Source organism: Arvicanthis niloticus, chromosome 3 (genome assembly GCF_011762505.2).
Source record: "Arvicanthis niloticus isolate mArvNil1 chromosome 3, mArvNil1.pat.X, whole genome shotgun sequence".
Taxonomy (NCBI): domain Eukaryota; kingdom Metazoa; phylum Chordata; class Mammalia; order Rodentia; family Muridae; genus Arvicanthis; species Arvicanthis niloticus.
This window is the reverse complement of record NC_047660.1, coordinates 70,038,259-70,060,783: the sequence shown is the minus strand read 5'-3', so window position 1 is coordinate 70,060,783 and position 22,525 is coordinate 70,038,259. Positions and strand designations below refer to the sequence as shown.

Sequence of the window (22,525 nt, the reverse complement as noted above, 5' to 3'; positions counted from 1 at the left end):
TACTCCTATTATAGTTCCTTGAGGAACAGGGCATTGGGGTCTGACATTTGGAATAAACACTGCTTTGCTTTTCCTTAAGGCTTTATATAAAAATACCGTACCTCAAAACATTACATTCAAACATGAAGAGCATCCCTTCTGGACACCCCTGGGACGCAGAAACACAGGCATTATTTTACATAAAAGAAAAATGTTTTCTAACATAATAAGAAGATACAGTTTCCTCATTTCATAACTCTGGCCCAGGAAATTGAAGTTGCCTAAAACATAAAGCAGCAGCAGTGAGGGAGACAAGTAGCTACTCTTCTTCCCTTTGCACCGGAAGCCATCAAGCAAACACCACCAGTGCTCATTAACATGCATTAATGAGATTTTGTTAAGTTAGTACTATTCTGGTGCCAGGGATCAGACCCAAGGCCTTTTTAGATTCTGAGCAAAGCTTTTTCCACCTGAGCTGTGCCCCAGCCCTCAACCAACACTTCCCCCTTGAAGTGAACAGCAAAGGAAAATGTAGATTCCAATTAACAAGCAATAATGAAATGCCCTGCCTGATAGCCCCAGTCCCGACTGAGTGACTCTTGCATTTAAGGGAAGCTTAGCATGCTTTTTCTGACCCTTTGGGATACACACCATTCCTAACCCTGGCCACTGAGGTGGCAACTGTAGCTTGGTACACCAGATAAAGGACTGGCTTTGAAATTGAGTCACAGCCCAAATGACAGCTCTACCAATAACTTTAAGATCATAGACATTTCACCTGACCTCCGAGTTTCAGTTTCCTTATTAGAAGGACAGCAGCCCTTCTCATACAGTAGTGACAAAATGGTGTGCACTAACATTGGAGGGAATTCCTTTGAAAACCATGTTTTACAAAAAACCCAGGCCACTTGATTGTCCTTGAAGAACATATGGCAGGGTTCTGGATTGAGTATTGGTCCAAGTACACAGGGCTCTTGGTTCAGTGAGAGCTCATGCAATGTAGTGTCATATCTGTCTCCTCCAGGGCTTAATTGCCTCCAGATGGGTAGCTACATCCTAACACAGGACATTCATCTGGTAGCACCCCCAAATGAAGAGTCAGTAATTTGGACACCAGATTTGTGAGTTCATCTTCATATCTTAGCAACTAACACACCAACCAACAATACAATGATTTGAACTAGCCAAAACAAGGTTTTGGTGTTTTAGGGCAAATGTGGCGGCAGGGGGGACGGAGGCGGGGGGGGGGGGGCAGGGGGGCGGGGAGGGGAGTATTTGAAACCAGGTCTCACTATATAACCCTGGATGTCCTGTAACTATGTAGACCAGGCTACCTCTTACTCAGATTCTCCTGCCTCTGCCTTCTGTTCAGTCTTTCAAATGCTGCTGGAGATCTGGGGAAAAAATGTTTAGATATCTTGTTGGAAGGAAGATTTGTTATAGGAGAACATATTGTAGATAATGCTTAAAGGATTTGGCAATTTATACCAACACTTTGAAAACAGCCATATCCCTTAAAGTTTCACTTTTGAGCATTTGCGTTAATAATGCTCCACAAGTAAAATAGTCAAATGTTTGTCTTACATGTAGCAAACACAAAGGAACACAGATGCATCTAACAGTGGGAGAATAATTTTATTCCGTAACCTGTTAGAATAGGAGTCAGGAAATGCAGGGCAGCTGGCGAAGCCAGTGTACTGTTTGTCAGCTTATGACTCAAGAATCACTTCATGGTTTTCACCCCTGGAACAGAGCCAGCAGGGCATGGTCCCATGAGTGTCAAGGGTTTCTGTGGGTGTAAAGCTTGTATGTATAATGATGTGCATATTTTCATGTTCGTCCTTCGGGAATGTTTTCCCTGATAATGTTAACGACTCCATGATAATTAGAAACAGCACTAGTCCAGGAGTCGAAGGTGTGTCTATGTCTCAGCAAAATGGTAAATGCTGAGAGACCTTCAGAACAGACCTTAAGACTTTAGGAAAGAACTCTAAAAACATGAGTTCAAAAATATATAATTTATTAACTATTCAAAATATAAGGATGCAATATGAATTCTGTAAGGAGCTTCACAGATCTAAAGGAACAGAGGCAGCTGCTCTATGAGCCAGCTTGTCAGAATGCTACTAAGGAAGAAAATAAATTTAGGGAGTGGTGTCACAAGGCAAGATCCCACCCAGCTAAGTTTACAAAGGCAAGCATATTCCTGAGTTCAAGGTCAGCCTAGAACAGAGGAAGTTTAGGTTCAGGCCCAGGCCTAGAAGGAATGGTAGTTTCAGGGTGGGGCAAGATCCCACCCAGCTAGTTTATTGTCTGTGCTTAATAAAAGTAGGCAGAGCTCTGAATTCACTTGCAAGTAACTGGGAGGGTGTGTGTGTGTGTGTGTGTGTGTGTGTGTGTGTGTGTGTGTGTGCAGTGAGTGTGATGTAAAGTGAATAAATAAAAAATAAATTTTAAAAAATGTGCTTACAGTCTCTTTCTGGGAATCAAGGGGCTGGGTCAGGGTGTGCTAATTCTCGGGATAATCAAAGGAGAACCTGGGGTAAAGACTGAATTGATATGTAAATGAAAGACAGGGCTTTTGGTCTGTAAAACCTGAGCTACCCAGAGAGTTTTTAGAATAGCAAGAGAAAGCTGTCTGAAGGAGAACCTAGGCTGCCCAGCTTGCAACCCACAATTTGACCTCATTTGTTTCACTACTTCCAAATACCCCTTCTCTCAGGAACCCCTCTCTAAGCCAAGGTTAGTCCTTGGCATGCATCTTTAAGTAATTGGGAGAAAATGAGAGTACTATTATGTAACTTGTTTAAGTCATAGTCAAATAATTTATGGTCCAAAGCCCGTTCCTCTGTATGATGCCAGTTCCAGGAGCTAGAAAACCTAACTATTTACTGTTTGGTCACTTACAGATAATGTTTACCAACCCCTGCCTTTGAACACTGTGTAGCTTTATTAAAAGCCTCCCTGAAGAGTTTGAATCAGTAAGTTCAGCTGTAATGATAAAGGTTGATATAAAGCAGGATGGCAAAAGGAATGTATACATCAAATAATATTTTTAAAGTATAATTTGAAGAATAGGGACTGTCTTAGTTATTGTTCTATTGCTCTGAAGAGACACAGCAACTCTTATAAAGGAAACTTTTAATTGGGGCTGGTTTACAGTTCAGAGGTTTAGTCCATTATCATCTAGGCAGGAAGCATGGCAGCATGCATCAGACATGGTAATGGAGAAGGAGGAGAATGTGCTACATCTGTGTTTCCAAGACTGGTTGAGCAGTTGGTATGCATATCCTAAACTAGCCTTGAGCCAGTAGTCCTTCTACCTCAGCTTCCTGGGGATTTATTTCGGCAGAGGCCACCATACCCATCTTCAGTTAACTTTTGACAATGTTGTTTTTCCCATTCGTAAGACACCATAGATTACTAGAAATTGAGATTAATTTGGGCATCAGATTTGACAGATCTTGCCAAATTACTCCACATTTCCACAAAAATTTGTCAGTAATAGCATAGAAAGATGTTTTCTGAATTTTGTAAGTTCCCAATAATAAGCACATTTCTGAGTGCACTTATAAATTGCTAAACATTTTTAGCAAATAGAACCTGAAAGAAATTCAAGACCATGGCTACTTGTCTTTAGACAGCTGCTATGCAAATATCCAGACTATACTATCCCAAGTATGTAAAAAGCAGAATTTGTCCCTTTAAGTAGTAATTCACTCAGACTTACTAGGAAACATATACTGGGTCTCCACACAGCAAAGGCTAGGCCTTAAGAATTGTGTTCCATGTTCCATCCCAGAGACACAGAGCACTAGAATTGGTTGAACAGTCCCCATGGAGAAACTGGGAGATAAGCAGAGGATAAGAAACTACAACTGTTCTCAAAGTAGTGGTTCAGAACAGAAAGAAGGAAAGAAAGATCCTTGAATCTAATTTCTTTCCCCACCATTTTAGTTTCCAGCCCGGCCCCTTCAAATATTTCTCCCAACTATTCTCCCTCAGTTCCCCAACAGTCTGATTACACAGTCCTTTCTCCTGGTTTTCTCAGTACTAGCAGCTCCAAACTATAATAACCATTGTAGCCTCTCTGCTCAGCTTCTCCTGGCTCAACTGTTTCCTACCAGTATCTTTTCCACCAACTGCCTCTCCTCTCTCATTCTGCTAACCCAATTCACTTTCTCTGCCTCAGCTGTCTTTTTTATATCCTATCCTGTTCCCAGAAATCCAAGAGGCAACTGAAGGTCACAGGGTCAAGCAGTTTACTAACAGCTAGGAATTCTTAAAGGGCCAGTTGACTAGCTGCTGGGGATCCTTTAAAGGGCCAGGTGCACAACATAAATCACACTACAGTGGTGTTCTAGGATATACCCAACTTCATGCTTAGAGGGTGAACCAAATCACGATGAAGCTCCTGCACTTCTGCAGTCAATAAAGCTGTAGCAGTTCTTGGTGAAACCAGAAAGGCGACCATAGCAAGGAGGTGACTCTTCCAAAGGGCATGGAGGTCAACTTCCAAAACCATGCTTCCACAGTGACAGGCACAATGAATTCCTGATTAGAGATGTATTGCTTACTCTGTATGTCTGTAAATAAAGGAGGGTGATAGAGAGAAAGGAGGAGGAACAGAGACCATTCAGTAAAGACTAAATATCAAAAACACCCAGTGGTTTCTTGGACAGTTCAACCTTGAGTCATCTTCCAGCCTCACACTCCACCTCACCTTTGACCCCTGACCTCTCCACCACTGCCCTCTCCACATCCACAGTAACACAAAGTACCCTCCTTGTTCAGAGTTCCATAGCACAGAGTGGTCTTTGCTCTGCAGCCATGTCAACTATAGTTGATGACTATCGTTGACAGATTGTCATTATTTTAGTCAGTGAAATCCATGTGGGTAGGGGACTAAGACTGTAATAACCCTAGCATCTACTACACGGTACTCACCTGGATTTTAGTCCCTGAATTTTAGTTGGTTTACAAGTATTATCAGCATGTTTTTGAATTTAAAAATGAAGGGAGACTGCTCATAGTAAGCTATAAAGAAGATTGTGACATAGATTGGTAAAGGTAGCAAGGAAGAGGCTGGGGTGGTGATGTAGCTGATATAGCTCCATGGCAGAGCGTTTGCCTAAGAGATGTGAGGCCCTGCGTCCACAACCTTGGACATGACTATCTATGGTTTTTGTTGTTGTTTGTTTGTTTGTTTTTCAAGACAGGGTTTCTCTGTATAGCCTTGGCTGTCCTGGAACTCACTCTGTAGACCAGGCTGACCTCGAACTCAGAAATCCACCTGCCTCTGCCTCCCAAGTGCTGAGATTAAAGGCATGCACCACCACTGCCTGGTGCCCAGGCCCGTGGGGATTCGACGAGACCTTAGGGAAGGGGGCGAACGAATGAAAGGACAAGAGACACAAAGAATGAGAGCAAGTCTGGGTTCTGATCAAGCTCTGAAACTTTAATTTTGGGGGCAGGTTATAAAGACACAGCAAACCGGGAAGTTTGGGCGAGGGTCATTGTTTAGGGCTATCCTACTATGGAATCCTTACTGTCTAAGACCTTCCCACTGTCATAATCTTATCACCCTAGACCATCCCACTGTCATAATCAGCTCCAAGGAAATGCCAGACGTTCTTTAGGTTCTTGGGACCTGAGACCTGTGAATGTCCTTTCTTAACCTTGTACTGACTAGACTTTCTAAAACAGCAGGTAATTTCCTGGGTTTGGCTCCCGGCAGCCTGGCATAACTGTCTATTGAGGTTGGAATATGTTTGGCCCAAGGAGTGGCACTATTAGAAGGTGTGGCCTTGTTGGAGTAGGTGTGGTCTTGCTGGAGGAAGTGTGTCATTGTGGGAGTGGGTTTAGAGATCCTCCTCCTAGCTGCCTAGAAGTCAGTCTTCTCCTGGAAGCAGTCTGATCAAGATGTAGAACACTTAGCTACTCCTGAGCCATGTTTGCCTGGATGCTGCCATGCTTATATTGTCCCTTATACGAGTTGCCTTGGTCATGGTGTCTCTTCTCAGCAATGGAAAACCTATGGCACTTATAAACCTAGCACTCAGGAGTTGAGACAAGAGGACTGCTGTATTTAAGACCAGCCTTAGTTACATAGCCAAACCTGATTTCAAACCTAAACACAAAACAAGGTACACCTTCATTAGATGTTGAAATGCAAATTTCAGACCCTAAATGAAAAGAAGGTGAGGTTTTAACATAAGACACACTTGATCTAATCATATATAATGTATGAGTGTCATATTTCCCACACTGCACAAAGCTCAAGTCCAAGTGGATCAAGGACCTCAACATAACACCAGATACACTGAATCTATTAGAAGAGAAAGTTGGAAAGAGCCTTGAACTCATTGGCACAGGGAGAAATTTCCTGGACAGAACACCAATGGCTTAGGCTCTAAGATCAACAATTAATAAACAGGACCTCATGAAACTGAAAATCTTCCATAATGCTTTTTGTCAGTAGGACCAATCAGCAACCTACAGATTGGGAAAATATTCTTCACTAACCCTACATCTGACAGAGGGATAATATCCAAAATATATAAAGAACTCAAGAAGCTAACCTCCAAAAAAAAAAAAAAAAATAACCTAATTAAAAAATAGGATATAAATCTAAACAGAATTCACAACAGAAGAGTCTTGAGTGGCCAAAAAGCACTTAAAGAAATGTTCAAAGTCCCTAGTCATTAGAGAAATGGAAATCAGAATGACCCTGAGATTCCACCTCACACCAATCAGAATGGTTAAGATCAAAAACTCAAGTGTCAGCACATGCTGGCGAGAACGTGGAGGAAGGAGTGTTAGGCTTTGGTACCCCCTACCCTCCTTGGAGACACTCTTCCATTGCTGATGGGACTGCAAGCTGGTATAACTACTCTGGAAATCAATATGGTGGTTCCTCAGAAAATTGAAAACAGTTCTACCCGAAGACCCAGTTATACCACTCTTGGGCATATGTCCAAAGATGTCCCACCATACCCCAAGGACATGCACACCACCATGTTCATAGCAGCCTTATTTGTAATAGCCAGAAGCTGGAAACAACCCAGATAGATGTTCCTCCGCTGAAAATGGATACAGGAAATGTGGTTCATTTACACAATGGAATACTATTCAGCTATTAAAATTATGAATTTTGCAGGCAAATGAATGGAACTAGAAAATATTCTGAGGTAACTCAGACCCAAAAGGACATGCATGGTATGTACTCACTGATTAGTGAGTGGATTAGTGGATATTAGCCAAAAAGTGCAGAATACCTAGGATACAACCCACAGACCATAAGAAGTTTAACAAGCAGAAAGGCCCAAGTGAGGGTGCTTCAATTCCACTTAGAAGGGGGAAGGAAATAATCTCATGAGAGGCAGAGGGAGAGAGGGAGGGAAGGAAGGAGAGAGGGAGGGAGGAGAGAGGGGAAAAGGGGAATAGGATCAGGTGGAGGAGAGAGAAGCCCAAATGGCCAGGAGAATGAATGGAAACAAGCAGCCTGGGGTGGGTAGAAGTGGGGGACACTCTAGAAAGTACCAGAGACCTGGGAGGTGAGAGACTCTCAGGATTCAGTGGGGGTGACCTTAGCCAAAATGCACAACATAGAAGAGAGGGGACTCAAAGAATACACCTCCAGTATATAGACAGGGCCTCAAGTAGAGGGACAGGGTTACTAACCCACAGTCAACATTTCTGACCCAGAACTATCTCTGTCTAAAAGAACTACAGGGACAAAAATGGAGAAGAGACTGAAGGAAAGGAGGTCCAATGACCAACTGAAGGAAAGGAGGTCCAACTTGGAATCCATCTCATGGGGGACGGGGAGGCACCAAGGCCTGACACTACTATGTTATGGTGTGCTTACAAACCGGAGCATGGCATGGATATCCTCTGAGAGTCGCTACCAGCAGCTGACTGAGACAGAAGCAGATACTAACACCCAACCATTGATCTGAATCAGGACCTCTATGGTTGAATTAGGGGAAGGACTGAAGAAGCTGAAAGGGAGAACAACCCCTTAGGAAGACCAGGAGACTCAACTAACCTGGACCTGTGGGAGCTCCCAGAAACTGAGCCACCACCAGGAGCATACATGGTCTGGTCAGAGGCCCTTGGCACATATATAGCAGAGGACTGCCTGGTTTGGCCTCAGTGGGAGAAGATGTGCTCAATCCTTGAGAGACTTGAGACCCTATGGAAGGGGGAAGTCTGGTGAAGGGAGATCACCCTCTCAGAGGCAAGGGGGAGGAGGAATGGGATGAGGAACTGTGGGAGAGGGGGAAATGATTGGAAAGTAAATAAATAAAATAATAAAAATTTGGAAAAAAGAAAAAAGAAAAGACTAGAGACATTTTCACCTTCTGCTGGGTTGGGGTTGGAAAGGAAAGCTAACAAAGTCCCTCTCACTGTCCCTACCCACTTGATTGAGCAGACTCACTGTTCACTCTCAAGGAGGTAAAAGATTGGAATGAAAAGACCTAACTGATCAAGGCTGTAAAAGCATCTTCTGTCCTGCCTTAGCTCGAGCACTTTGGACCAGGTGTGTATCCAGGAGTAGAGGGTGTGGTGATGTTCTCTGAAGCCTGAGCTGCCCTGTCTGAGGGCTGAGCTGAGAAGAGGGAGCCACTCTGGCTGTGAGGATGAACAGTTAGGATTAGAGGCCAGAAAAGTTAGAATGCTCCCTTAGGATAGAGATATGGTAAAGACAGCATTATTGTGGCAGCTATAGCTGCTCAAAGACTCCCAAATAAACACAACTACTTGGGTATTCTGGGACAGACTTGACTGTACCGCTTGCTGGCAGAATGTGGACTTGGGACTAGAAAAAGCAGTTAAACCCTTTAATTGAGGCTTAATAGGCATGTACTCTTTAATGGACCTCCATGAGGACAGTGGTACTGAGAGCAATGTAGACTATGACAGCCTAGCTCAAGAGGTCTCAGAGGAAAAGAATACTACTTACATGGCCTAGAGACCATTCTTGTGATAATTTTGGCAAAGGATGTGACTTCACTCTGCCCTTGTCCAAAAAATCTGCCTGAGATTAAATTGAAGAGTTATGGATTAACGGCATTGGTGGAGGAAATTTCAAGAAAGTCTAGTATGGACTCCGCGTTGTGTGGTTTTTGTTGGTTACTCTTATACAGATCTATATTGAAAAGAAACAAGCTGATCAAGGAAAAAATATAAAATATGTAAGAGTAGAAAAAGAGCACCAGGAAGTATAATGGAGCAAAGTCCAGTTCTCAAGGAGATACAAAGTTTAAAGGACAGCCTACTGCTACACGGAATGAAGGAAGTGGTAACCTCAGGACAAGACCCACCCAGCTAAGCTTCCAACTTGTAAAAAGTAATTAAATAAAATGTTTTTTATAGCCTGGCAGTGGTGGTGCACACCTTTAATCCCAGCACTTGAGAGCAGAGGCGGGTGGATTTCTGAATTCAAGGCCAGCCTGGTCTACAGAGTGAGTTCCAGGACAGCCAGGGCTACACAGAGAAACTCTCGAAAAACCAAAAAAAAAAAAAAAAAAAAAAGAGTTGCTGTAGTCACAGTGTTTCTTCAGAGCAACAGAACACTGACTAAGACATATGTCATGATGCTACTTCCAACTCAAAGTACAATTTCTCTCTGACTTGAATTGTGAGAACAAAATTTGAAAGCAGCATTGATTGTAACAATAACAAAAATTCATGGTCAGCAAAGACCACCAACAATTTGTTAAATATAGTCATAATAAAATATTAAGTTTCTCAAGGGGCAGGGTGACCAAAAATGAAAAGGCATGCAAGGACGTGCCCAGACAAGTTCAAACAAGCCCAAGTGAGTAGTGGGCTATCTGGTGTTTACTTTTCTCTCCCCCTTTCTGAGAAGTCCAAGGTTTCATGGTCAAAAGTAACTAGTCATCCTGCCAGCTCACATGTAGCCGCTTCTGCAAGTTGCTGATGTTTGAAATATCCAATCATATGTAACCATGCCAAATTTTCCCCGCTCTCCCCAACCCCTACCCATAAATATCCCAAGTTTCCTGGGTTCTGGGTCGGATCCTCTATCTCCTGCGTGAGATATGTTCTGACCCGAGGGCCCTCGTCATTAAACCTCCTCTGCAATTGCATCAAGAAGGTCTCTCATGTGTCCTTGGGGCGTGCAGGTCCAGACTTGGGTGAGGGTTCCCTTGTGGGGGTCTTTCAGAATCATAATCTGTAAATGTATCTTTTATTTGCCTGATGTAATTGTCATCTTGGAGGCTTATGGCTGAATGAACTCACTTTTTCTAGTTCTTTTTGAACTCTGGCTAACTGGTTCTGAAGACCCCCAAACTCAGGAGACCTTTCCTCAAGTCTCAGAAAATCATGACCACCCAAAGATCACAAGAAACCATACCTGGATGCAATCAGTAGAAACTTTATTAGGGAAATTGGCCGATGGTCAAACCACAAGTTCTCTCTCAAGAGCAAGGTTTGGCCTATAGTGACGGGTTAAGGGGTCTTTTAAAGAGGAAAACCACAAACCAGGGGAGTGAGGAGGGGGTGAGGGGTTGCCAAGGATACATAACATAAGAATAGTGAAACATTCCAGAGAAACCCACCCTGAAAGGTTAATAACCATGGAAATTACTCAGTACAATCATTTTTCTCAAAAAATGTAGTCTTACCAAGTCACTGTCCCCTATACCGTCATTATAAAATATTTCTCACTTCCTCCAGTCACAGCCCCACCTAGATGGCTTGTATTTTTTATGGTCAGGAATGTGTCTTCCTGCTTCAGTCCTCCCTTCCCTCCCCTCCCCTCCCCCCCCCCCACAGTTGGGCCTGCTGCCTGAGGCTTGAGGAATGGAATTCATCCAGTGTCCTCTGATTCAGGGGCAATGTCCTTCACCCGGAATGTGTCCTGGGGTAGTGAAAATCTTACATTTAGTTCCGCTTTCTGGAACTTGCATTTTTCTGCCCAGGTCTAAGGGCAAAGAAATCTACACATATTTCATAAAATGGCCTTTATAATTTTTCACTCTACAGTTCAACTTAGATGTTCATTTCCACTCCAAGCTAATTGAGTCAAACTGGCTTCTTGGCTTCTGACTGAATTGCTTTGCTTGGTCTCATACTAACTCAACAATCTTTTCTAACTCCCCTGTACTGGCTCTCAACTCAATGACTCCACTGCCTAGAGCTCAGAAATCTGCATGCCTCTGTCTCTTGTGTGCTGGGACTAAAGGCATGTACCACAACACCTAGACCTAATCTTTTCTGTACCTAGAACTTGCCCAGCACCAGGCTGGTTTTGAACTCAAGAATCTGCTTGCCTCTGGCTCCTAGGACTTAAAGGGTATCTATGAGAGACCAAATCTTTTGGGTTCAGACTCCATCTTGGAGAAGGTGACCTAAGGCTGAACTCAAGTTAACTAACAGGCTGGTACCTAGCACCAGTTTCCAAGTTACCCCCCAACAAGACCTGCATCTAACTCCAGTTTCCAGGTTACCCCCAAACAAGACCTGTATCTAGTACCAGTTTCCAAGTTGTTCCCCAGAAAATCTGCACCCTCAGGTTACAAGCCTGCCCCTGACACTTCACTTCCTAACAACCACCAGTCAGGAGGAAAACAGAAGTTAAGTTTATGGTTTGGCTCCCAGAATCAACCAATTATGTTAAAGGCCATAATGGCCCCCCAATCAGATGTGTACCAGGCCAGATACTCCTTTCTTGCTTCTATAAATGCTTGCCTAAAACTGGGCTTGGGGCCTTCTTCCATTCTCACCATCAGAGATGGTGGTGTGGCCCAAGCTCCAGCTTGAATAAAGAGACCTGAGTGTGATTGCATCGGATTAGTCTCCTTGGTGGGCTTTTCAGGGTTCATGAATGTTTCCTGGCACATTTGTATTCCAGCCAGAGTAGCCATGTTGCTGGATTAAATTCCTCTGTAAATACCCTCTTGTTAGATACTTAACATTCCCAATTTTAAACAGTACTGAAATATACATTGCTGCATATGTCTTGCACAGTTGTCTCATGTTTGCTTAGGAATGGATGTTTCTGGAATCAGAGATCTATAGACAGTAGAATGGAAGCTTCTAAGGTTCATTTAGATACCTGCAAAGAACTCAGTGTAAAAAAATGAAGAACCTGGGGCAGAGTACATTCTTCAGTAAGTGTCATTTGAATACTGACTAGTGGTTTGGAAAAAAACTTATCTTGCTCTAAAATAAGATTCTAGACCTGCTCTATCCAATTAATTTAAATATTACGAGGGCTTGACAACCACAGTAACCAGTGGCTACCTCTGAGCACCAGAGGTACAGAACACTTCCTTCACACAGAACATGCTCTAGACAAATTAAAAAGTCACTATTCTTTCTCAATAGGATGTAAACCCTAAAAAAGGCAGAAAAAAATTGGAAGTTAGTCAGGCAGTGGTGGCGCAAGCCTTTAATCCCAGCACTTTGGAGGCAGAGGCAGGCGGATTTCTGAGTTTGAGGCCAGCCTGGTCTACAGAGTGAGTTCCAGGACAGCCAGGACTTCACAGAGAAACCCTGTAGCGAAAAACCAAAGAAAAACCAAAAAAAAAAAAAAAAATTGGAGGTTGGTATTATATCATGTGGTATAAGGGAGAATGCCTTCCCAAGTAAGATGGTTTGTATATGCTTGGCACAGGGAGTGGCACTATTAGGAGGTGTGGTCTTGTTGGAATACGTGTGGCCCTGTGGATTAGGTGTGTCTCTGTGGGTTTGGGCTTTGATACCCTCATCCTAGTTTCGTAGAATCCAGTCTTCTAGAAGCCTTTAGATGAAGATGTAAAACTCTCTGTTTTTCCTGCACCATGCCTGACTGGAGGCTGCCATAGTCCCATCTTGATGATAATGGACTGAACCTGTAAGCCAGTCCCAATTAAATGTTGTCCTTATAAAAGTTGCCTTGGTCATGGTGTCTGTTCCCAGCAGTAAAACCCTAAGACACCAAGCAAGATTCCAGACTTTTACAGATAAAGGAAAAGTGGACTTACTATGCACCAACCATTTTAAACTGTTTTAAAAGCATCCTTTAGAACATGATAAATAGAGCCAGGAGGTGGTAGTGCACACCTGTGATCCCAGTATGTGGCATGCAGAGGTAGGCAGATCTCTAAGTTTGAGGCCAGCCTGGTCTATGGAGTTTCTGTTTTTTGTTTTTTCGAGACAGGGTTTCTCTGTGTAGCCCTGTCTACGGAGTTTCTGGACAACAAAGGGTACACAGAAAACTTTGTCTCAAAAACAAACAAACAACAAACAAAACATGAAAAATAGTAATCTTGACAAATATTTTCAGCATAAATTGACAAAATTCTTAAAATACAAAAAGCAATTAACAAAAGAGATATCTAGAATATTGAGCAAATGATATAATATGCATCTTACAAGCTTATGAAGAGATGTTTAATTTCACTAATATATCAGAAAAATATAAATTTAGACAATGTAAGCTTCACCAATCAACTTAGCAGATATAAATAAGCATACTAACAGCAGTGTCCATAGGAAGAAATGAATAATTGGTGCATCTTCAGGTGAGGAGAAGCTGGTGTCATCTTTCAGAAGGGGCTTGCTCACCTTCTGAAACAGGGCAAGCATCAGCTCTCCTATCAGCTTTATGGTGAAAGAACAAACATCAGCCCAGGGCTTCCTCTGCAGGAGATGCAGGAGAGAGCAGTCTTTTCAGAGATGCCTCCTGAGCAAATCCAGAAATGTCCCATTCAGATTGATCTACCCTCTTATCTGCAATGAGAAGAGCCCACAGCAATGCCCCTGGGTTTATGACATCTTGTCATGACTGCAGAGGCTTGTTGTTAGTTTTTTTGTTGTTGTTGTTTTGTTTTGTTTTGTTTTGTTTTTCAAGACAGGGTTTCTCTGTATAGCCTTGGCTGTCCTGGAACTCACTCTGTAGACCAGGCTGGCCTCAAATTCAGAAATCTGCCTGCCTCTGCCTCCCAAGTGCTGGGATTAAAGGCATGTGCCACCACTGCCCAGCGGTTTTTTCTTTTTTAATAAAATTTAAAATCAAGTTCTAAAAGTCCAATTAAGTTCATTGATGGCCCAGGGACTATATCCTGATCCTTTATTGTACTCTCCCCCCCACCATGAGCAGGCCTGAGAGACCTTGTTTACCACAACAAGGTCAAGTTGACAGGATCTAGGTGGAGTTACCCACCTTGGCTGCCCAGAACACAGAAGCAGAACTGCCCCTGGGCTTGCCTTGAGACATCTCTGGCCATGACCTGGAACGGACTATGGATTATCCCACCCATCTGAAACCAGGAGGGGTTGTGGGTTGGGTCTTCCCCTTTAAATTGAGAGCTGAACATTAAAGCTTTGGGCCTTGATCAGAGAACTTTGTCTTGGCCTCATCTTTTCTCGCCCTCCTTCCCCCTTCAATTTCCAGCCCCCCTTTCAGGTGAACCCAGTTGACTTGTGGCTGCGGGCGGCTACACTTTATCCTAATCCTGGGGACTATAAAGTGTGGGATAGAGCTCTGTACTGTGTGCAGCCTGTTTGACAAAGAACAGTACAGTCTGTATTTCCTCCTGTAAGCTTTCACAGATGCTCCTTTTCTTACACAGTGAGCTGACCATGGGGTAGTGTGCAAATTTCGTCCTCATACCTTTTGGCTCCTGTACAGATCACTTTCCTAGAGCTAAATACCAGGGCTACTGTCATGAGCTCTCTGTTGAGGTCCAGGTGTTGCTCCACAAGCAGGGATAGTTTATTGAACATTTGTCCCAAGGATGTAGCCTAGACTCAGACAGACTTCAACCCCAAGCCAGAATGCTACAGAGTTCTTAAGCCTGAAACTTCTTGTGTTGAAGTCCCAGGGGCAATGTAGAGGGTGGTTCTGATGCTTTGATTGGGAATCTGTTTACTGATGCTGAAGGTCCTTGCCCTCAATTGGTTTTTGATCTGTCAATAAAGTTGCTAATACCCAATGACTGAGCATGGGGCTGGACACTGAGAGTTGAGCAGGAAGGACACTGGAGAATCGAGGAAGACAGAGAGAGAGAGAGAGAGAGAGAGAGAGAGAGAGAGAGAGAGAAGGAGAAGGAGAAGGAGAAGGAGAAGGAGAAGGAGAAGGAGAAGGAGAAGGAGAAGGAGAAGGAGAAGGAGAAGGAGAAGGAGAAGGAGAAGGAGAAAAGGGGACACAGTAGCAGAGGAGATAAAGTCAACCAGCCAAGTGAGTTTCAGGTAAGTGGCCCTGGTCACTTCCCTAACTGGGCCTAGGGCAACAAGGGAAGATTTAGGAGTCATTGAGTTAGCAAAGGCATTTTGAGAATAATTGGTGTGTGTGTGTCTGTGTGTGTGTGTCTGTGTGTGTGTGTGTTTTCTATCTGAGGATCTGAGATAGTTCCTGAGTGGGTGCATGAGTGTGTCCAGCTGGGAACACAAAGCGGTGTAATCAAAAAGTACACACAACAAGGCAAAACCCATAAAAGCCCGGAAATAGGTGCAAGATGTGCTGCTAGGAAGTTGGTTCGGATCCAAGCCTATTGTGGCTACTCATACAAAGCAGTTCTAACTGACCTCTACTAGGATTGTGTAAAACCCAAATGAAAAGGACCTCACCGATCCGTGGAGAACTGCAGACGCACCCCAAATCACTCACGAGAAACACAACTTGATGCAAATTGCAAGAGGTTTACTGGCTAGCCAGGGCTGTCTTTCCTTCAAGCCCGCGCAGGGGCAGCGGAATTCAGCAAAAGAACAAAAGAAGTTTACAGCTTTTAAGGGGGCATTTACAAACCAGGTGGGGGTGGAGTTAGGGAAGGGGGAAGGCTGAGAGTGGAGTTAGGGAAGGGGGAAGGAGGGGGAACAGGTCACTAGGTCATCGATACATTTGATCTCAAATTCCTAAGATGGATGGTGTGTCACTTTATAATTGGCTATTTCGAACCAGTTTCACACTATATATCATGAGCTCCAGTTCAAGGGGGTCAGGCTTATCTCAAACTTTTAGCATCCTGGCACCAACTGTCTCAGGGCTGCTAGTTCAAAGCCCGGCCAAGCTAATCTCGGGCCCATAGCATCCTGACACCATGAATCTTAAGGTTTGTTTAGTTAGGGCCATCTGTTCAAATGGTCAGCTAATTTCCTGGGACTGAGGCGACACAGTGTTTGACTTACAGGTTTTTATGTCTTTGCTTTTAAGAGTAGGGTTCAGGGGATCAACTTATGATTTTTCTATCTTTCAATTGCTTCCCGGGAACAACAAAGCATAGAACATAACAGAATATGCAATCAACTGAGGCATGAGAAAGTTTCCTAGTAACAGCACACGAGAGAGTTTCTTTGTAACAGTGTAAGATGGCTGTCTACAGGCATAAAATAAAATGGCTGCAGTTATGTCAGGGGAGTAGGCCTCAGACTCTTAGATCCTCAGTATGAGGGGTGGCAGGCCTCTGCCATCAAAGCCAATGGGAGAATTAGTCTCTACTGGGACTTACCAATAGACTAGCTGGAAGTTGGGCTAGAGATAAAAAAATATCTTACAGAAACTGAAAACAAACAAGATCTGGCTTTATTCTTCCCATATTAACAAAGATGACCATTTTAAAATGTTGTTTTATACTTATTTTTAAAGTAACAGCTTCTTAAATTTCAGGTCTAAACCAGGTAGTGGTTGTGCATGCCTTTAAACCAGCGCTAGGAAACGGGCAGGTGAATCTTTGTGAGTTTGAGGATAGCCTGGTCTATGGAGTGAGTTCCAGGACAGTAAAGTCTATACAGAGAAACCCCACCTCAAAAAAACAAAAGAAAATAAAAAATTCAGGTTCAATTCTCAGAGCTATTTAGGTTTTTTTCTCATTCATACTCATAGCAAGACTGACTAGAGTTCACTGTTGTCCTTATTTAAGACACAAGAAATGAGTATTTAACCTCCATCAGAGCTTGGTAAAGAGAGAATATAAAAGAACTGCTAGTTACATTTACATTCACATGCCTTCTTTTTCTCTTACAAAATTCTTTAAAAAATAGGAGTGACTACAGATGAAGAACTAAGCACCTGACTCTGTTGGTAGAGTGCTTGCCTAGCACTCATGAGGTCCTGGGTTCGATTCCCAGGACAGAATAAATCAGGCTTGGTCATGCACACCTGTAATCTCAGAATTCTGGAGATGGTAACAGGAAGCTAGGAAGTTCAAGGTTGCCCCTGGCTGCATATAAAGTTGGAGGCCAGTTCAGGAACATGAGGTCCCATTTCAAAACAAAATATGAGTCTAATATGGTGGTACATGCCTATAATCCCAGCACTTGGGAGACTGAGGCAGGAGGATTCTAAGTTGAAGAACAGCCTAAGTTATACAGCTAGATCATATTTCAATACAAAACTACGAATCTATTATAGAGAAGTCCAGTATGGTATTATGTAGATTATTGCCAAGATTCTAGAAGGTACCAAGCCAACTCCAATATAGAACACAATACATAATGATATATGTTGTTGGATGCTGAAGATAAGGGAAAGGTTTTTTCATCAAGTCTCTGCCTTCACAGTCCTTATGTGTGGTCCCAGGCTAGCTCATTGGTAAGCAATGCTAAGGTACCTGACACCAGCCAGCCCATCACATGGCGTTAGATGACTTCCTCCTCCTACTGGCCCTACACACTCTCTTCTCCAACTTTCCATTCTCCATTAAGCTGGTAAAGAAACTGGGGTGGGACCCACACAAGGCAGCCTCTTGTGGGGTGGACTACTCCTTGAAAATCAGAGATCAATCCAAGCTTAGATGAGCAATCGTGATTTAAAATATTAACACTGAAAGAACACTGAGTCACCACCACAGAGCTGATAAGTATATATGTACACAGTATGTATGTATGTATGTATGTATGTATGTATGTATGTATTCACTACATGATTTTGTTGAGGCCTGTCCCCCTAGCATAGCTGTAGCCATTTTGTTCCATGCTTGACAGCTAGTTCATATTGTTGACAAAAAAATGACTCAAAGCAGGGTCATGCTGACCATATACCGTGTTACGTTCTGTATGTTCTGAGGTTTGTTAATCTTAAGAAATTCCACAATCATAAGCTCCACTTAGGACCAATCAGAATAAAGGTCATTTGGAACTGTTCTGTCTAGCTAGCCAAAATAGCTTGAGTCAGAGCTGACCACCAGGCAGCACTTCTGCACCAGGACATGAACTCATTGGGGGTTTTTTCTTTTATAAATACACCCTGAGGAATATTCAAGGTCCAGTCTAGCTTCTGAGTCTAGTCTTGATCAGTCTTGGGTTGTGCATTTAATAAACTTGCTATGTTTAACTGAGATCTGTCTTGAGTGGTTTGTGCAGGGATTTTTAGATTTCTTCTTCTTCTTTTTTTTGTTTTTTTTGTTTTTTTTTTTTTCGAGACAGGGTTTCTCTGTATAGTCCTGGTTGTCCTGGAACTCACTCTGTAGACCAGGCTGGCCTTAAACTCAGAAATCCGCCTGCTTCTGCCTCCCAAGTGCTGGGATTAAAGGCATGTGCCACCACCGCCCGGCTGATTTTTAGATTTCAACAATTCAAGGAAACAGATTCATAATGTTGTGTTAGAATCTCGGCTCACATCCAGACAGACAGCACCAGGCCAATACAGTTCCACGTGGGAGGTTTATTGTGGGGCAAGAGGGCAAAGGTGGGGACACAGAGGAAGGGGAAACAGAGAAAGAGAGGGCGGATGTGTGTGTGTGGGGTGTCCTGCCTTTTATTTGGGTTGTGATGTAACTGCTCACAGATAAAGGTGGGAGGTGAGCCAAGTGGATTCTGGGAATGTATGGTGATTGCCATGGCAACACAAGTGCTGGTCCCTGTTGCCTGTGAGTGATGTCACTGGGTTTGGAGACAATCTGCCAAACTGGTTCCTGATACCAACACATAATCCTTCCCCAACTTCGGAGTGCTGAGATTACAGGTAAATACCACCAACTTTGTTTTATCTTATTTTTGTTTGTTTGTTTGTGTTTGTTTTATTTGGTTTGATTTGGTTTTTCGAAACATGATTTCTCTGTGTAGTCCTGGCTATCCAGGAAATCTCTCTGTAGACCACATTGGTCACAAACTCACAGAGATCCACCTGCCTCTCTGCCTCTTAAGTACTGGGTTTAAAGATATGTGCCATCACCACCAGGCTTTTGTTTGTTTGTTTGTTTGTTTGTTGACAGGATCTCACTATTTCATCCTGGCTGGCTCACAACTCTCTATGTAAACTAGGCTGACCTTGCCCCTGACCTCACAAAGCTCCGCCTGCCTCTGCCTCGCTAGTGTTGGCCATTGAAGGCATGAATCACCATCCATGTCCACAAATTTTGTTAGTTTCTTCTTATCCTGACTTCATTAAAATTTTAAGATACCTTACACACCAATCCAGAAGTTCTGTGTACCAGTCCAGATAGATCTCCCATAAAAAGAGGCAGAGCTGAAGATGGTGGGATATAAAATATGCACAAATGGATCCTCTTTCAATAAGGTAATCTATCATTCCTGTCACCATAAGAATTCACTATTCTATTTCTTTTCTTTTTGAGGGATGGGGTGGAGTGTTGAATAGTTTTGGCTAACCTAGAACTAACTATGTAGACCAGGCTGGCCTCAAACTCACAGAGATACACCTGCCTTAGTCTCCCAGATGCTGAGATTAAAGGAACGTGTCCATGCCCAGCCTCCCCACTGCGAATAAAACTTAATTTTATATCTTTAGTGTTTACCAAGTCCTAAGTACCATTTTTTTAAAAAGACTTATTTATTTTATATATGTGATTACACTGTAGCTGTCTTCAGACACACCAGAAGAGGGCATCAGATCCCATTACAGATGGTTGTGAGCCACCATGTGGTTGCTGAGAATTGAACTCAGGACCTTCAGAAGAGCAGTCAGTGCTCTTTACCGCTGAGCCATTTCTCCAGCCCAAAGTGCCATTTTTAAACAACTTCAGTGTGTTGGTATAAACAACACAACTCTGAACTTTCTCTTAGAGGACCAAGAATTGGTCCTTCCTTTTATAAGTAGTCAGAGTGTCATTAGTTATAATCCATTAAGAACAGAAAAAGAGCCGGGCAGTGGTGGTGCACACCTTTAATCCCAACACTTGGGAGGCAGAGGCAGGTGAATTTCTGAGTTCCAGACTAGCCTGGTCTACAGAGTGAGTTCCAGGACAGCCAGGGCTACACAGAGAAACTCTGTCTCGAAAAAGAAAAAGGAAAAAAAAAAAAAAAAAAAAAAAACAGAAAAAGAATAGGGCAATCTGACCTTCTCTCTACACCATTATCTCAAAATTAGTTTTCATGTTTAAAATATAAACTGTGCACTCAGAAGCATCTAGTTTAAAAACAAGTATACTTACTGTACTGTAGTTGAAGCACAATTCCAGAATATTTAAAACGGGGTTTGTTGGCGTCCTGGATGCTATGGATGCCACAGGGAGAGTTAGAGGAGCTTTGGTGCTCTCTGTGCAGAGAGCAGAGGCCATTTATCAGGCACAGGTAGCAAGGCAAGGCAGGGCCAGGCTGGTGAGGGGCTGAGTCAGGAGGGATGTGGCTGACTACACAGGAAGAGACTGCCAATGGTTCTCAGCGAGAAAGGAATGCCTTTTCTCTCACCCTTCCTTTTCCTTTCCTTTCCTTTCCTTTCCTTTCCTTTCCTTTCCTTTCCTTTCCTTTCCTTTCCTTTCCTTTCCTTTCCTTTCCTTCCCTTCCCTTCCCTTCCCTTCCCTTCCCTTCCCTTCCCTTCCCTTCCCTTCCCTTCCCTTCCCTTCCCTCCTTCCTTCCTTCCTTCCTTCCTTCCTTCCTTCCTTCCTCTTTTTTCCTCCTTTTTCTCTTCTCTTCTCATGTAGCTCAGGCTGGCCACAAACTATGTATCCTCTGCCCCCCAAGTGCTGGCATTACAGGGTCCACCACCATACCCAGATTCTCAGGCTTAGAACTCTAATTATATTTATTATGTTTGTCGGAGTCTCCATGAACATGTATACACTACAGAGAACTTCTGATGGTCAAAAGACAATTGTCAAGAGCAGGTTCTCTTATTCCATCATGTGGAAGGAACTCAGGGATCCAACTCAGTGTCAGCCTTGGTAGCAAGTGGCTCTACCAACTGAGTCATCCCACCCACCCAGATGTGGTATTTCAGTTATTATTCTGCACCATCAAACCTCAGGTAGATTTTTAGCAGTTACAGAAAATTTACCATCAGCTACATACAACTCTGTTGCAGACAGTTAGGGTCCACAAGACTCAAGAAGATAATGCAAAAGCAAATATCCAGAGATTTGTCTTTCTTCAAATCATTAATCCCAATGCATTGGCTTTCTTAGGAACTTAACTATGCTGAATGGTTCTATAAACAGACACACTTATGTAAGAGATTTCAAAATGAACTTGGAGGCTTAAAATAACGTCTTTCCCATTTGATTCTACTGCTTCAGAGGAAAAAAATGTTAATTATTCATCCTCCTGTCTCTGTTCCAAGCTCATTTGCTCAATAGATCTTAGTTAATGAAGCAGTCCACCCTAAGAGTGGAGCCTGAGAAACATGTCCTAGAATCAGACAGCTCCGAGCATCGTTTCTCTAATCAGGATAGAGATCCTTTTGACAATGCTGGAATTTCATATAATGGTGCATGATTTAATTTAATAACATGCTAAACATGGCAGCCTGCTGAGCTGTAGGCTCAGTGCCAGCCTGACAGACCAGGGACTCTTGTGTTCATAAGGGCTCTTAGCTGGCTTGTCCCCCAAAGGTCACAGGTGTAAGCACCAATTCAATAAATCTGGTGTCTTCATAAGGATAGCAAGTGAGGACACACAGACACCAGAGTTGTGCATGTATAGAGAAAAGGCTACAAAAGGAACAGCAAGAAGGTAACTATCTACCAGGGAAGGAGAGAGGGAGGCCTCAGGAGAGACCAAAGCTCAGGTACCTTGGTCTTGGATTTTCAACCTCCAGAAGCATGAAGAAGAGAATTTCTATTGTTTAAACTGCCCAGTTTGTGATATTTTGCTATGGCATCCCAAACTAACTAAAACAGATTAATTTTATTTTATTATTTATATTCCACCCCCTTTTGTGTGTCTCTGTGTGTGCATATACTTATGTGTGCTTGTGTGTGTGAGTGTGTCTGAAAAGGCCAGAAGAGAGTGCTGTTGTATCTTGTCTTAGTTAGGGTTTCTATTGTTGTGAAGAGACACCATTACCACAGCAACTCTTATAAAGGAAAACATCTAATTTGGTACTGGCTTACAGATCAGAGGTTTAGTCCATTATCATCATGATGGGAAGCATGGTGGTACATAGGCAGACATGATGCTGAAAAAGGAGCTGAGAATTCTAAATACGGATCTGCACGCAGCAGTCAGAAAGTCAGCCCCTAGGCCTGGCTTGAGCTTCTAAGACCTCAAAGCCTACGCCCACACCTTCTCCAACAAGGCCACACCTCCCAATAATGCCAGTTCCTATGGGCCAATGGAGCCATCTTCATTCAACTTAGGAACTAAAATTGCAGACGATTGTTAAAAGTCCCGATACAGATGCTGGGAACCAAAC

At 43.1% G+C, this 22,525-nt stretch overlaps 1 protein-coding gene across 9 annotated transcripts in view; it reads left to right on the top strand.

Annotated features, from left to right (window-relative positions):
* Window positions 1-18,782: 18,782 nt before the first annotated feature.
* Window positions 18,783-22,525, top strand: part of Ktn1 (kinectin 1) — a 137,708-nt gene continuing 133,965 nt past the window's right edge. For 8 of the 9 annotated variants that reach the window (XM_076931158.1, XM_076931161.1, XM_076931154.1 and 5 more), the window contains exon 1: window positions 18,802-18,898. The gene's annotated coding sequence lies outside the window, so the exon portion shown is untranslated. Of the gene's footprint in view, window positions 18,899-22,525 lie in introns of all 9 variants that reach the window. The other variant, XM_076931151.1, reaches the window with a different exon arrangement.